This window comes from Equus caballus, chromosome 23, assembly GCF_041296265.1.
Source record: "Equus caballus isolate H_3958 breed thoroughbred chromosome 23, TB-T2T, whole genome shotgun sequence".
NCBI classification, from domain to species: domain Eukaryota; kingdom Metazoa; phylum Chordata; class Mammalia; order Perissodactyla; family Equidae; genus Equus; species Equus caballus.
Window position 1 is genome coordinate 39,940,399 of NC_091706.1, and position 13,317 is coordinate 39,953,715.

General features: G+C 43.4%; 1 protein-coding gene across 1 annotated transcript in view; it reads left to right on the forward strand.

Annotated features, from left to right (window-relative positions):
- Window positions 1-6,995: 6,995 nt before the first annotated feature.
- Window positions 6,996-13,317, forward strand: part of PDCD1LG2 (programmed cell death 1 ligand 2) — a 70,403-nt gene continuing 64,081 nt past the window's right edge. Inside the window, exon 1 of the mRNA XM_070248292.1 lies at window positions 6,996-7,170. The gene's annotated coding sequence lies outside the window, so the exon portion shown is untranslated. The remainder of the gene's footprint in view (window positions 7,171-13,317) is intronic.

A 13,317-nucleotide genomic window follows, 5' to 3' on the forward strand; every position in this document is an offset into this window, starting at 1 on the left:
TGATTTTTTTTTTTTTTCAGAAAACTGGACATCTGAATCTATCAATGTGATAACTCTGGGAATCAAATTCTCCACCTTCCTCAAGGTTTGCTGTTTTTTGTCATTGTTTTTGTTTATTGTTTTTATTTTGCTGTGTTTTCTTTTTAAAGACTGGCACCTGAGCTAACAACTGTTGCCAATCTTTTTTTTTTCTCCCCAAATGCCCCCAGTACATAGTTGTATATTTTAGCTGTGGGTCCTTCTAGTTGTGGCATGGCATGTGGGATGCCACCTCCACATGGCCTGATGAGCAGTGCCATGTCCATGCCCAGGATCTGAACCAGTGAAACCCTGGAGTGCACGAACTTAACAACTTGGCCATGGGGCTGGTCCCTGTTGTTGTTTTTATAGGCTGTCTCCATGCCAAGGGTCAGCCTGATGTGTAAACTTGAGGTCTTCTCAGGTCTTTTCTGAAGCTGCACCTTTCTCTGGCCATGTGAAGTCACTTTCAAATTTTCCCTATATATGCAGTTGTTTTGAATGTCCTAGTCTTTAATGTTGGGTTCCGAAAAGGGGAACAAAAGAAAAATGCAGGGGGATAACAAAGGGTACTGATCCTGTAAGTCTCCTGGAAGTCACTTTAGCTGGAGGAGAAGGGGCTTGCAGCAATGAGGGGAGGTACAACAACAATGGCCACCCACCTCTTTGCATCTCTGTGATCAGAAGCAGCAATCAGTGATCCTTAATATTTGGAGGACAGGGTCCTTTTTGCCAGCCCTGGCTCCCACAAGCTGTGTGCAAGCTGCTCCAGGAACTTGTGCATAGCTTCCTGCCACAGGACTGAGGATGGGAGATGGGTAGCTGCTTCTGCTACGAGCTGAAATTGATCAAAATTGCCTGCAATTTAACATGACGTCTCCTGGAAGTTGCAAGCCTTCAATACACTCCAGGGTTCCAAAATAGTTATATCAGACAGATTCTGCCAGTGCAATTGTTATCCAAGTGGGGAGACAGATTCCTGGTGTTTTCTACCCCACCATCTCCCCTCCTAATCGTACAGTCTCATCACTGCCTCTATCTCCCTATAAAAAAACAAAGAAACTAAAAGATAAAACCCGGAGGTAGTGAAACACTCAAGATTTCACTGTTAGACCTACATGTACTAAACACTGGTTGATCCAAAATAATTCATGCCAAGTGTCAAAGTACTTCAGACAGTCCTAGGAATCACAAACGTTTCACACTGTGAAAAAGACTAAAGTTTGGTTTGTTTAGTTAGTTAGTTTTCACCTACATCAACAAAGAGTTCAAGAAAACTGTATTAGAGAAATAAACCAGCAGAGTGATTGAGAGCAAGGACTCCAGAGTTAGTCTGTCTGGGTGTGAATTCTGCCTCTGCTGCTGCCTATTTATCTGACCTTGGGTAAGTTGTCTAACTTCTCTATTTCTTCATCTGTATAATGGAACCAATGATAGTATCTGACTCAAGAGAGTTGTTAGGATAATACATGAGTTAATATGTGTAAAAAACTTAAAACAGGGCCTAGCGTATTATAAATGCTGAATATGAGTTGGTAGAAGAATATGTGTGTTCTATCCTAGGCATGGAGTAAAATTCACACAAAGGGACAGAGTCAACATCCACTTAGGCAGACAGTCTGCTCTATATAGTCATTCAAGGACTTAGGTGGACAATGGCTCTGCTATATTCAACACTTGGTTTCCTTGGGGGTCTTGTCATACAGCTTATTAAACTAAGAGAGCATAGAGGAGCTCAATGGAAGATTTTTATGATCCAGGCTTGGAAACAGTGCACTTAATTTTCTCTCCCATTCCATTGGTTAGAATTCAGTCACATGATCACTCATAACTGTGAGGGAGGCTGGGAAATATAGTCTAGCTGGGAGAAGAGGAGCATATGGATTTGTGAGGAGAGTTATGAGTGTCAGCTACAGCTGAGCATCTAGACTACACCATATTGGTCTTGGTATCCAAGAGAGAAAAGAGTACATTGAATTGCAATATCTACAATGTCATCAGCCTCTATTGAGGTTATTTTAATGAAACAACTTTTTAAAACCGGTCATTGAGTATAGTCTAAAAATATGGATGAGGAGCTTCTTCACTTCATCACTTAGTGTGTTTCCTAAGGAATGCTAGAAAAATGTTCCTTTTGATCTTAATGCCAAAATAGTTGTGTTTCCTCAAGTGAGAAGTTGTTTCGTTTTTACCTCCTCAACTTTGGAAATATTATTAATTGTTTAACTGTCGAATGTTAACTTAGAAAGCTTAGAGCCAATTTCATTCTTTCATTCAGCTGATATTTACTGAGCATTTACTAGATGTCAAGCTTTGAGCTAGATACTGAAGATGTAAGAGAGAACAAAACAGACATGGCTCCTGCCTCATGGAACTCACAGTCTGGATGGGGGTCTGGGGGTGAGGGTAGAGATTTATAAGAAACTAATAAGTGACTATAAAAGTACAACAATACCAATAAATAAGAGACCAAGGTAACTTTTAACAGAGTCAGGCACTGACTTTAGAGGGATGGGTAGGACAGGGGCTTCTCTGAAAACGTGACATTTAAACTGAGCCATACAAAAGGTGTTGTACTCTTGCAGGAGGTACAATATACACAAAAGCTTTGAAGTGGGATTGAGCTTAACATGATCAAGGGGTAGAAAGGAGGCCAGAGTGACTGGAGAATAAGCAAGGGGGAGAGGGGCACAAGATGAAATCGGAAACCTAGCCATGCAGGACCCTGAGTGCACGATAAAGAGTTTGAATTCCATTCTAAATGCAATGGGAAGTTGTTGAAGGTTTTAATTAAGGGAATGACTGGTCCAGCTTGTGTTATGAGATCTCTTTTGCTGCAGTGTGGAAGAAGCATTAAAGGAGCATGGGAGCAGGGAGAAAAGTTAGGTGATGGGTGTCGTGAGGCTGGAAAAAGCTGATGGTAGCTCAACCACAGCAAGCCTGCACATTCTGAGTGGGAGCATGCGTTCCTGGCTTGTGCCCAGGGAGAAGAGGAGACTCTGTGGTTTGGCCTTTATTCTTCTTCTACCCCCCTTCCCTGCCTTCTTGGCCCACTTTTCACTGGTGCTCTTTTGTTGTATGTTATAGACCCTTGTGAACAGCCTTAAGTGCTTTCTGGATATCCTGGATAGTCCTAGGATCCTAGGATAGAGATCCCTCTTTGTTCCAAAGATTTCATTATATTGTCTAGAAAGAAGAAATATTGTTTCTCAAGATTGGCGTGTCTGAGTAGATTGATTAAGAGGATTAAGTTGTGAAGACAGTTGGGACTTTTAGAGAAAGTGGATCCAGAAAACTCAAATTGCTACTAAGAACAATTTATGAATGTAGGTCATGGAGCTCGGAAAGAAGTTTCCCTTTGATATTTCTCCTGGATTACCTGGAAAGGAGATACTGGGAAATTCTGTGGACAGTCAGGGAAGCCTCGAATTTGGTGGGTATGAAGAGAGTAGTGACAATTGGGGAACCAAGGGGTGAACGTGGAGAGGGTGAAGTAAGACAGGAGACTACTTCCTCAAAATCAGGATCGTTATGAGAATGCTCTGGTTTGAACTTCAAGCAGATACTTGAAATGAATAATTTCATACACATGTGTGCTCACACACACATCTATCAGAAAGAAGACATAGTAAATGTCTTTTGCAAATGAGCTTGTGGCAAGTTAAAGTACCATGATTATCCTTACAATCTCTTGCTAGAGGAGAAGGAGTATTGACTGCCCAGAGTGGGTATAGACAAGGAGGGAATATCCTGGCTGTCATATTCATAATGTAAATTCACTGCTCCCTCTCTTCAGGCCAGCCCTCCCAGCCAGCCCAGTTTCTTTCTTTCCCGTCCACTGCATGATGGCTTCCTGACTCTGTCCACTCTTACGTCACTTCCCCCAGCATCTCTGTCTCTTCATTCTTAGTATCAAATCATGGCTCAGACCTCTGACTGGGCCTCTGGTAGTCTTTGGTACCTCATTTGACCCAAGTATTTTCTTGTTTTCCTGAGCAGTGAGGTCATAATTTCATGACTTTAGACATACAGTGCGTGGAGTAAAATGTTTATTAAATCTGATTACTTAACAACATTTTTAGAAAAATTAACAATTTGTGGAGACAAATTGTGTATTGTGAAATATATATGTATAGATAGATCAGTATAGGTATAGACATAGATATACACACACAAAGAGTGTGTGCATGCAAGAGAGATCAATAGCATGTGTGTCTATTGGATACAAAGCAGTTGCAGCCGGTGAAGAAGGGACAGAAGAAACAGGGAGGGAAGAGTAAAGGAGCTAGAGCTGACAAAGACTAATATCAAAGATGCCCATGTAGCTTTCCTCTTCAGTTAGGGATTACTAAAAGTAGGAGTAGACTGCACATTCCACTAATCCCTTCTGGTCTCTTCTCTCCCACACCAAGCCTGTGTGATGGAATGTTCTACCCTAGAACAGCATCTGAGGTGGTCAGGAAGGGAGGCAAGAGTGAAATGTGTAGAGTGGCCGACCTCTGGTTTAGGGTAGGGGGCCAGGTCTTCCCTCACCTCCCTCCATCTATGAGAGGAGCCAGTCCAAACCGGCCAACCCTCGCTGCAGTCCCGCCTGTGCCCCTTTCCTTTCCATCCTCTATTCATCTTTCATTATTCTCTGGACAGTAGAAGGTGCTGAGTCTCATGGTCACCACTCTTGTTCATTGCCTCACATCCCAGCTTTATTTGCTAAGGAAAAATGCTCAGGATCAAAGACCAGGTGATGAGGAAAATTTGGGGCTAGAAAAAAAATCTTCCCCGAGCCTGACTGGAACAAAATACCCTTGGATGTTATATCCTCAGAAGGTTCCTCAAAAGTTAAGTGACGTTTTTCAGCCAACTGAACTTCCCTAACCTGATTTCCTAGAAAAGCCAGAGATTCAGAGAAATTGTAGGGCACTGGTGGTCCAACAAAGAGGTCAGTAAATTCTCCCACAGAGTCCCTTCTCAGGCCTGAAAAATTAATTGCTAGCATAGTAACATGTTCGAAATCTGTGGGCAGGGAATGCCTCCAAATATTTGCCCTCCCACAAACTGACCATTGGCCTCGTTGCCCTCCTACAACTAGGTTCTGAGTTAATGCAAAAGCCACATTCACGTAAATCCTGTCAAGCCAGTTGACTAGATAGTTTGTTTTCCTGCAATGAGTTACTCCACCTGGACATGTGTCTTCAGGTATATGCCCTTTGGTCCAGAGATTCCACTTACAGTAAGTTTTCCCAAGGAAATAATCATACAAGGGCCAAGAGATGACAGTACAGGGTCATTTAAGGTGTTATTGTTTTGTAATGCCAACAATATTGGAAATAACCTAAGAGGCCATCCCTAGAGGATGGCTTGAATAAATTATGGTACAGCCATACAATGAAATACTTATCAGTCTTTGAAAATAATCATGGGATCTATAATTATTGTCATAGATGCCCAAAATATCTTTGATGAGTGATAAAAGCAGTTCACTGAACAGCATCTTGATATAATGACATTATTAAATTATTATTATTAAAAGTTACTAAAGTTGCATTCATAGAGATGTGTACAGAAAGCTATAGAGAATTATGTTCACCAAAATATTAACAGTGATTATCTCTGAGGTAAGGCATTTGGGTAATCTTTACTTTTTTTTTCATTTAAAAATATTTTACAATGATAACAATGTGTCATTTTGCAATCTGAAAAAAACTAAACTTTTTACATTTTAATTCTGAGGGGAAAAAATGAGACGGGTTTTAATGATGTTTTGGGAATGCAATCTTGGTTGGCCACATCAACCAGGTAATAGCATAAGAATAAAATAATTAGTAATTACTAAGCACTTTCTGTATGCCAACAGGCCCTAAGCATTTTCCATGTCTCAAATCATTTAATCTATACAACAACAGTATGAGGCAGTTCTTTTATGATCCCTATTTTACAGGCAATGAAACAGTCACCAAAAGAGAAAACCATTTGTTCAAGGTCTCAGAGCTTGCACAAGATGAATCAGAGATCTGGACAGAGGTCTCTGCTCGTGATCCCTGTGCTGCTCCGCCCGCAGTTTACCTGCTCCTTATCTTTGGGGAGGAGTGGAAGGTGCTGAGGTCTGGGAAGGAGCAAGGGGATGATGGGAGCAGGACTCTGTTCTCTTCTCCTGCTGTTCCTGAGAGCTCTTCAGCCTCTCACCGGCCAGCTGTTTACTTAACCTCTCTAAGCCTCAGTTTCCTCCTTTGTAAAACAAGGAAGCCTTCTCCGGTCATCCAACTTAGAATTAATTAGTCCCCTCTCTAGACCATATATGAACCTAGTAGCTATTCTATTTGTGGCACTTACACTGCTCTCCACCATCACCACCATCTCATCTCAGGCTAAGAGACAGGCCCCAGCATCCCCCAGTGGTTAAGTTGTCAGAGCAGGCTGGAAGACAGCTGGGCATTCTCCGTGCCTGAATTTACCACCCTCTACGTTAATTCTGTTCACTTGTCATTCTCCTCACTTGACAGGAACCCCCTGAGGCAGAGACGATGTCTTGTGCACCTCTACATCCCCAGTGCTTGGAACATAAAGTTGCTCAATTAATAAACATCCTTTGTGGACTGAGTAAACGGAAAGCACAGCCATGTGCCTTAGGATTCCAGAGTCATAGTTAGGGAAAGCAATGCTTGCATATTAATTTCTTTATTTTTTATTTTCTGTTTTCCATCTCATCTGGCACCAAGTTCAGTGTAAGAATAGTCAATTAATAAAGTAGTCACGGATTTTTCACATACCACTAAGCAAAAGGGATCAGCAAGCCCTACTTTATTTTAATTACCTAATTCAAGAAATTCTAGGCACTATATATAAATTATAAAAAAACATTTATGAAGCTTCAGGCATTTTACCACCGACGCTCAGAGCGGTCAAGTCCCACAGCTCGTGAGGAGAGGAACCTGATCTAGCTTTTCTGTCCTCTGTGTCACTGCTCTCTCTATTTTCCACAGAGCACTACTGCTAACCAGTTACCATGGTTTCCAAAAGCTGACCTGCCACCAACTCTGGCATCTTAGAAGAGATCAACTCATATCTGAGAGCTTCCATTTTCCCCCCATTGGAAAACTGAGGACCATGAACCAGCTCTTCTTAGTGAAAGAAAACCCAAGAAGCACAGACAGAGATGTAAGCCACGTATTGAAATAGCCATGGTTGGTCTTTGGGTTCTCACCTTCCTTTTCTCCCTTTTACTCACTTTTCTTCACAAGGATTACTGTGACCAATATCATCAAACCCAGGGAGTCCCTAATGCTAAGCCACTAATTAGAGCAGGCTGGTTACTTCAGAACCATCTGATTGAAGTTTTGAAAATGCAGATTTCTGGACCCCATGCTGGAGATTTTGAATCAGGAGGTCTGGGGTAGTGCCCAGGCATATCTATGTTTTCAAAGTTTCCCAGGGGATTCTGATGTGCAGACAGGTTTGGGAACCACTGATCTGACCCCAAAACATGAGTCACCTGTCTCCTGCCCCTGATTGAAAAGGAATGAATCATCTTTTCGCCCTTTTTTTTTGAGGAAGATTAGCCCTGAGCTAACATCCACTGCCAATCTTCCTCTTTTTGCTGAGGAGGACAGTTCCTGAGCTGACATCTGTGCCCATCTTCCCCTATTTTTTATGTGGGACGCCTACCACAGCATGGCTTGATAAGCAGTGTGTATACAGGTCCAGGCCCAGGATCTGAACCACTGAACCTAGGGCTGCTGAAGCGGAGTGGGCAAACTTAACCGCTGTACCACCAGGCAGCCTCTCACTTTTTTTAACTGAGTTGAAACCAAAGAGTCAGTGTGAGAACCTCTGATTTCTTTCACCTGAGACTGAGTTCAATTGTCTCCTCCCTTAGTCCAAGCGCTGCATCTGCTTCCCCAGGTCTTAAGGCCAAAGGATGCGGGGTCCAGGCTTCACGAGATAGATTCCCTCTTCCATTTAGTCCTGGGAGCATGTAGTAGTCCTGATCAACCCCGGTTAGGAAGTCCCTGGGTGGAACAGCTATGTGATATTATGATTTATAACAAGAAATGTATATTTAGTCTTTTGTCTCCATTTCTGGCACAGAGCTTCTAAAACCCTTGGAATTTCTTAAGGGATGAAAGCTATAAAGGTGTCTTTTGTTATGTTAATGAGGTGACTTTGGGGCACACCTAAGGTTGGGGGCTAGTTGCCAGGAGAACCAACCATGTGATCAGAGCATTGGAACGTTCAGTTCTACCCCCTACTCCCACCCCTGGCCTCCCGAGAGGGAAGAAGGGCTGGAGGTTAAATCAATCGCCAATGACCAATGAGTTAATCAATCATGCCTGTGTAATGAAGCTTCCATAAAAACTGAAAAGGAAAGTGTTCAGAGAGCTTCCAGGTTGGGAACCAGAATGCTCCCACGTGCCACCATGCCAGGCCCCAAACTCCATGAGGACAGAAGTTCCTTTGTTCAGGACTTCATCTTATCTACCTCTTCATCTGGCTGTTGATTTGTATCCTTTAATATCTTTTGTAATAAACTGGTAATCTAGTGAGTAAATGGGTTTCCTGAGTTCTGTGAACTGCTCTAGCAAATCAGTTTTGCCCAAGGAGGGGGTTGTGGGAACCTTCAATCTGTAGGTGGCCAATCAGAAGCCCAGGTAACAACCTGGGCTTGTGATTGGCATCTAACGTGGGGAGGTAGGGGGCAGTCTTGTAGAACTGAGCTCTCAGCCTGTGGGATCTGATGCTATTCTGGGTAGATAGTGTCAGAATTGAGTTGAGTGGTAGGACACCCAGCTAGCGTCTGAGAATTTCTTGGTTGGTGGTGTGGGAAAAACCTATCCCACATGCACTGGAATTGGGTGCAGAATTTTAGGCTGGCTCTGGGAATCCTTCAGTCCTGGGTTGCTGGGACCACACCAGGTTCATCTTATGGCAGGTCTAGATGTCTGGGTTCAACAGTCTGGCCTCCCTCTGTGCTCCCAGAGATGAGCCAGGACCTGGAGAAAGAAGAGACTTTGGGATGCACATAGATTGTTTAGTTCCTTAGGTCTACCTGTCTTTCTCCCCCCAACCACCCTAAAAATGAGGTCAGGCCTGGGTCAGCAGCAGCAGTAGGTAAATTTCAGGCGCCTCTGCTCTTTTGTGTTATTGGTGCTGTCTGATGTAAGAGACCCACTGGAGCAAAAATCGTAATTCCACACAAGTATCTAGCCAAACCTGACACTGGGACCACAACCTAGACTATGGAAGGAACTGGAACAAGGACCAGGATTCTAGTCAGGGCTGTTTATCTTTCTCATCTGCTTCTTTCTTCAGTTTCTCTCTGAAGAGCTTCTCTGGACTACATGGTTGAGGATGCTCTCTCCTCTCCTCTCCCCCATCATCAGCTCCCACAGTTACATTCTGTACTTTCTCTTTTTCACACAAGGTAACTCACTATCTCTTAGATTCACTTCACATGCCCAGGAGAAAGAATCTGATAGACTCAGGGTCAGACACCCATGGGGGTAGGAAGTAAGGTGACATAGTATAGATATGGCTGCCAGGGAGCAATTTTATGATCTGGGGGAGTTTCTAGAGAAGAAGTGAATCACTGTGCCCTGAGAAGACACAAAGGTATCTTTTACCCTGGATGGGGATGAAGGCACAGGTGCCTTACATTGTGCTCTAAACAGGAATTGCTGCTGAAATGGCAGGACCTGTTAGGAGTATCTGAACTATAATTCCAGTCCAGGCCCATTATCCAGGCCTAGGCCCTCATCAGAGGCTTCTATCTTCTTCCCCACTATCTCTTTCAGTCAAGCTTCAGAGCACCTGTCCCCTTTCTGAGAGAAATTTCCCTGCCTTCTGTTTCTGTTCAAAGTGTCGCCCTATGAAGCCAAGTTTCATTCTGTGTGACTCACCTCCCACAATGGCTCACTGGGCCAAAGAATAGGATTCTGTCAAACCTCCTGGCCTGTTGGGGAGAGAGTGACCTTCATCATATCTCAGTCCAATTTCATAATTTACAGGTCACTTATTATGACTCAGTCCAGTTCCATGTTTCTGAACAGCTGTTTGAGATGTAATTCACATAGCATACAATTCACACATTTAACATGTACCATTCAACAGTTTTTTGTATATGTATGGAGTTGTGCAGTGATCACTGCAATCAATTTTAAAACATTTTAGTCATCCCCAAAGGAAACCCCATACGCTTTAGCAGTTACCCCTCTATTTCCCCCCATATGCCTAGTCCTAGGCAACCACTATTTTCTATCTCTACGGCTTTGTCTGTTATGGACATTTCGTATCAATGGAATTAGACAATATGTGATCTTCTGTGACTGGTTTCTTTCACTCAGAACCTTGTTTTCAAGGTTCATCCACGTTGTAGCCTATATCAGTACTTCCTTCATTTTTAAGGCTGAATTATACTCCACTATATGGATACACCAAAGTTTATTTGTCCATGCATCAGTTCCTGGCCAGTTGACTTCTTTCCACTTTGTGGCTATTATGAATAATGCTGGTATGAACATTCATGTGTGTATTTTGTATGGACACACATTTTCACTTCTCTTGGGTACATACCTAGGAGTAGAATGCTGAAGTATACAGTAATTCTATGTTTAACATTTTGGAGAACTGCCAGAGTCCAGTCCCACCTGAAATTCCAATCTCATATCCTTTTCAACTCTTCCCCCTTCTCCCAGAACAGGCTAAACTTGTGTCTCTGCCATCTTGGAGTCAGGGAGGGAAATATCCCCAGGTTCCCTCTGTTCAGTCTAAAGTCCCTTGCCCTGAGAAGGACCCAGGACACCCATGCCTCTGGCTTCCCCCCCTTCTGCGTCACCTGAAGCCATAATAACTGTTGGGGTCTTCAGCGATCAGTGAGGCTCAGGGGCCTGGAATGAGGGGTGCCCTCCTTTTCTCCATCCCTGAGAATAACCTGACAGCCCTTCACACCTCAAGGCACGAGATGCTCCAGTGAACCTCCCTGCTTCAGAAACTCCAGGCAGAAGCAGGTGTTAATCTCTATGCAAGGGCAGTCGCAAACTTTCGGATGTGTGCCCAGCATCCCCTTCTTCTCTCCGAGAATGAGAGGGGAAGAGGACAGTACACATTGCCTCCAGGCCCTAGATCTGTTACCGAAACCAAAGTGGGTTCATCTCCTAGAGGGTTAAATCAGACTCTCCACCAGAAGGAGTTGTCTCACAAAGTGAAGTATATTTGTGGCAAATAGGAGGCCATGAGGAATCATTTGCAGAGTCATGGCGTCCCCAAACAAAGGAAAGTAGGGATCTTTTATCTTGGATGGGGAATGAATATTCAAAAGGGAGAGGTGGGTACTCTCTTGCACAGGCTTGGTAGGAAAACATGCTTCCACATACACTGCAGGTTATGGTAATAAGGCTCAAGCTCCTCCTGGAGAGATCTTAGCAGTAAAAATAAGGCAAAGGTCCTAGGCACACCTCTTGTGGTGAGGCTTGGTCTGGTTTGGGGTGGTTGGTGACTGCATCTCCTTAACGTAACATAAGGCAAAAAAAAAAAAAAACAATTTGGAAAAACAGTTAAATGCTTCCAGACCCACCCTTGAGTTCCTTGGGCAACTGGTCAGTGACGAGCCTCCTCTTTGGCTCCTGAATCTCTCTTTTATTTTTCATTGTTAAATGCCCGTGGACCAGTTGAACATCTCCCACCCTCCCCCGTTCTGCATCCTCATTCCCTGCCAACCCTGCACCTGGGAGACTCGCCTGGGAAATAGGCCTTACTGAAATTTGACCTTTGTGACTTTAGTAACTGTTTTCTCAACAAGGAGCCATCTCCCCAGTTATTTCTTCCCTATTCAGTAACATAGAGGGAACTGGGGCAGGAAAAGCACTTAATCAGTAGCTTACAACAAACCCTTAAACTTGCAATAAACTCCCTTTTATCTGAGTTATTTTCAGAGAATGAGCCAAATCTGGACCTCCTTTCTAAAAACAACCAACCACCTCTGTTGCTCTGGCTGGAACATCCATCCACTCTTTCCCTTCCGTTACTTTGAGGCCAGGCCTTCCTGAGCAGGCAGAGATGAGGTGGGATTCCAAGCCAAGTGTGTGACTTCTAGTATGATGACGAGGGACCCACCTCCAGTCCCTGGGCTGACCACAACTCAAGGAAGGCCAATTTTGGAGGTGGCCCCCATGTAGACTCCTCCTTCCTCTCTCTGCCCCCAGCTGCCTATGACTCTCTCCCCACCTCCAACAACCACCCCACCCCCCCTCCCCATTTTCAAGAGAGGGGGCTAGCCATCATTTCCTTTCATCATATTCCAGATACACTCATATCAAAACCTTGGTTCCTGATTTTGAGAAGTTTGCTAAGGCTGGTGCTAGATAAACTGCTGGCTCCTTGCAGTTCTCACCCCGTCCTTGCTCTTTGCCCATGTCCCCAGAACTCTGGATGTATTTCCTTCTTACTCCTAGCCTGTGTTCTTTTCAACCTATAAGGCCTAGCAAAGTGAGAAAGACTGGACTTATTCTTTGGACCTGAAATAGTTACACTGATATAGCACCTGCTATGTGGCAAACACTGTTCTAGGTCTTTACATGAACATTTACATCATATTACATTACACCACATTACATTACATTACATACACTGCATTGTATTACATTGCATTTGGAGGAAAATATTCTGGGAAGAAAGGACAGAAATTGTTTTAGTATTTCTTGCCCCACTCTGCCCTGTACTCTCAGAGTGATCCTGATAGAGCCTCATAATCTCCCTTCACCTCAACTTTTCCTTCTATAAAATGGAAGGGGCCATGTAGACTGGTTGTGTACACTGGTGAGATCGTTATTATGCTTTTTATAATGCAATATTTATGACCTAAGTTCCAATTTTCCATTACCAAGTATCATCCTACACACTTTTAATAAACAAAATTCAACTGAGTAAATTTTAAATATCTTATTGGCTTTATTCAATGATTCATGAACTGGGCAGCATCCAATCTAGCAAATAGAAAGGAGCTCCAAAGAGCTGTATGAAATGAAAGACTTTCATAGGCAGAAGGGAGGGGAGCAAGAAAGTTATACTAGACAAAAAGCAAATTGGTGACAGCAAGGTCACTTTCCTTTAGGGGATGACAGGGGCCCAGGCAAATTACCTAAATAGTGCTGATTGAGCAATTCTTGACTGACTGGTTTAAAACTCCATTTCTGGGGGAGCCAAAACTGTCATTAAGTCTCGGTTTGGTGACATGGGGCTTAGGATAATTGACTCCATTTGGGGCCAGTTGTCTTATTTTTAACAATACACACACACACACACACACACACA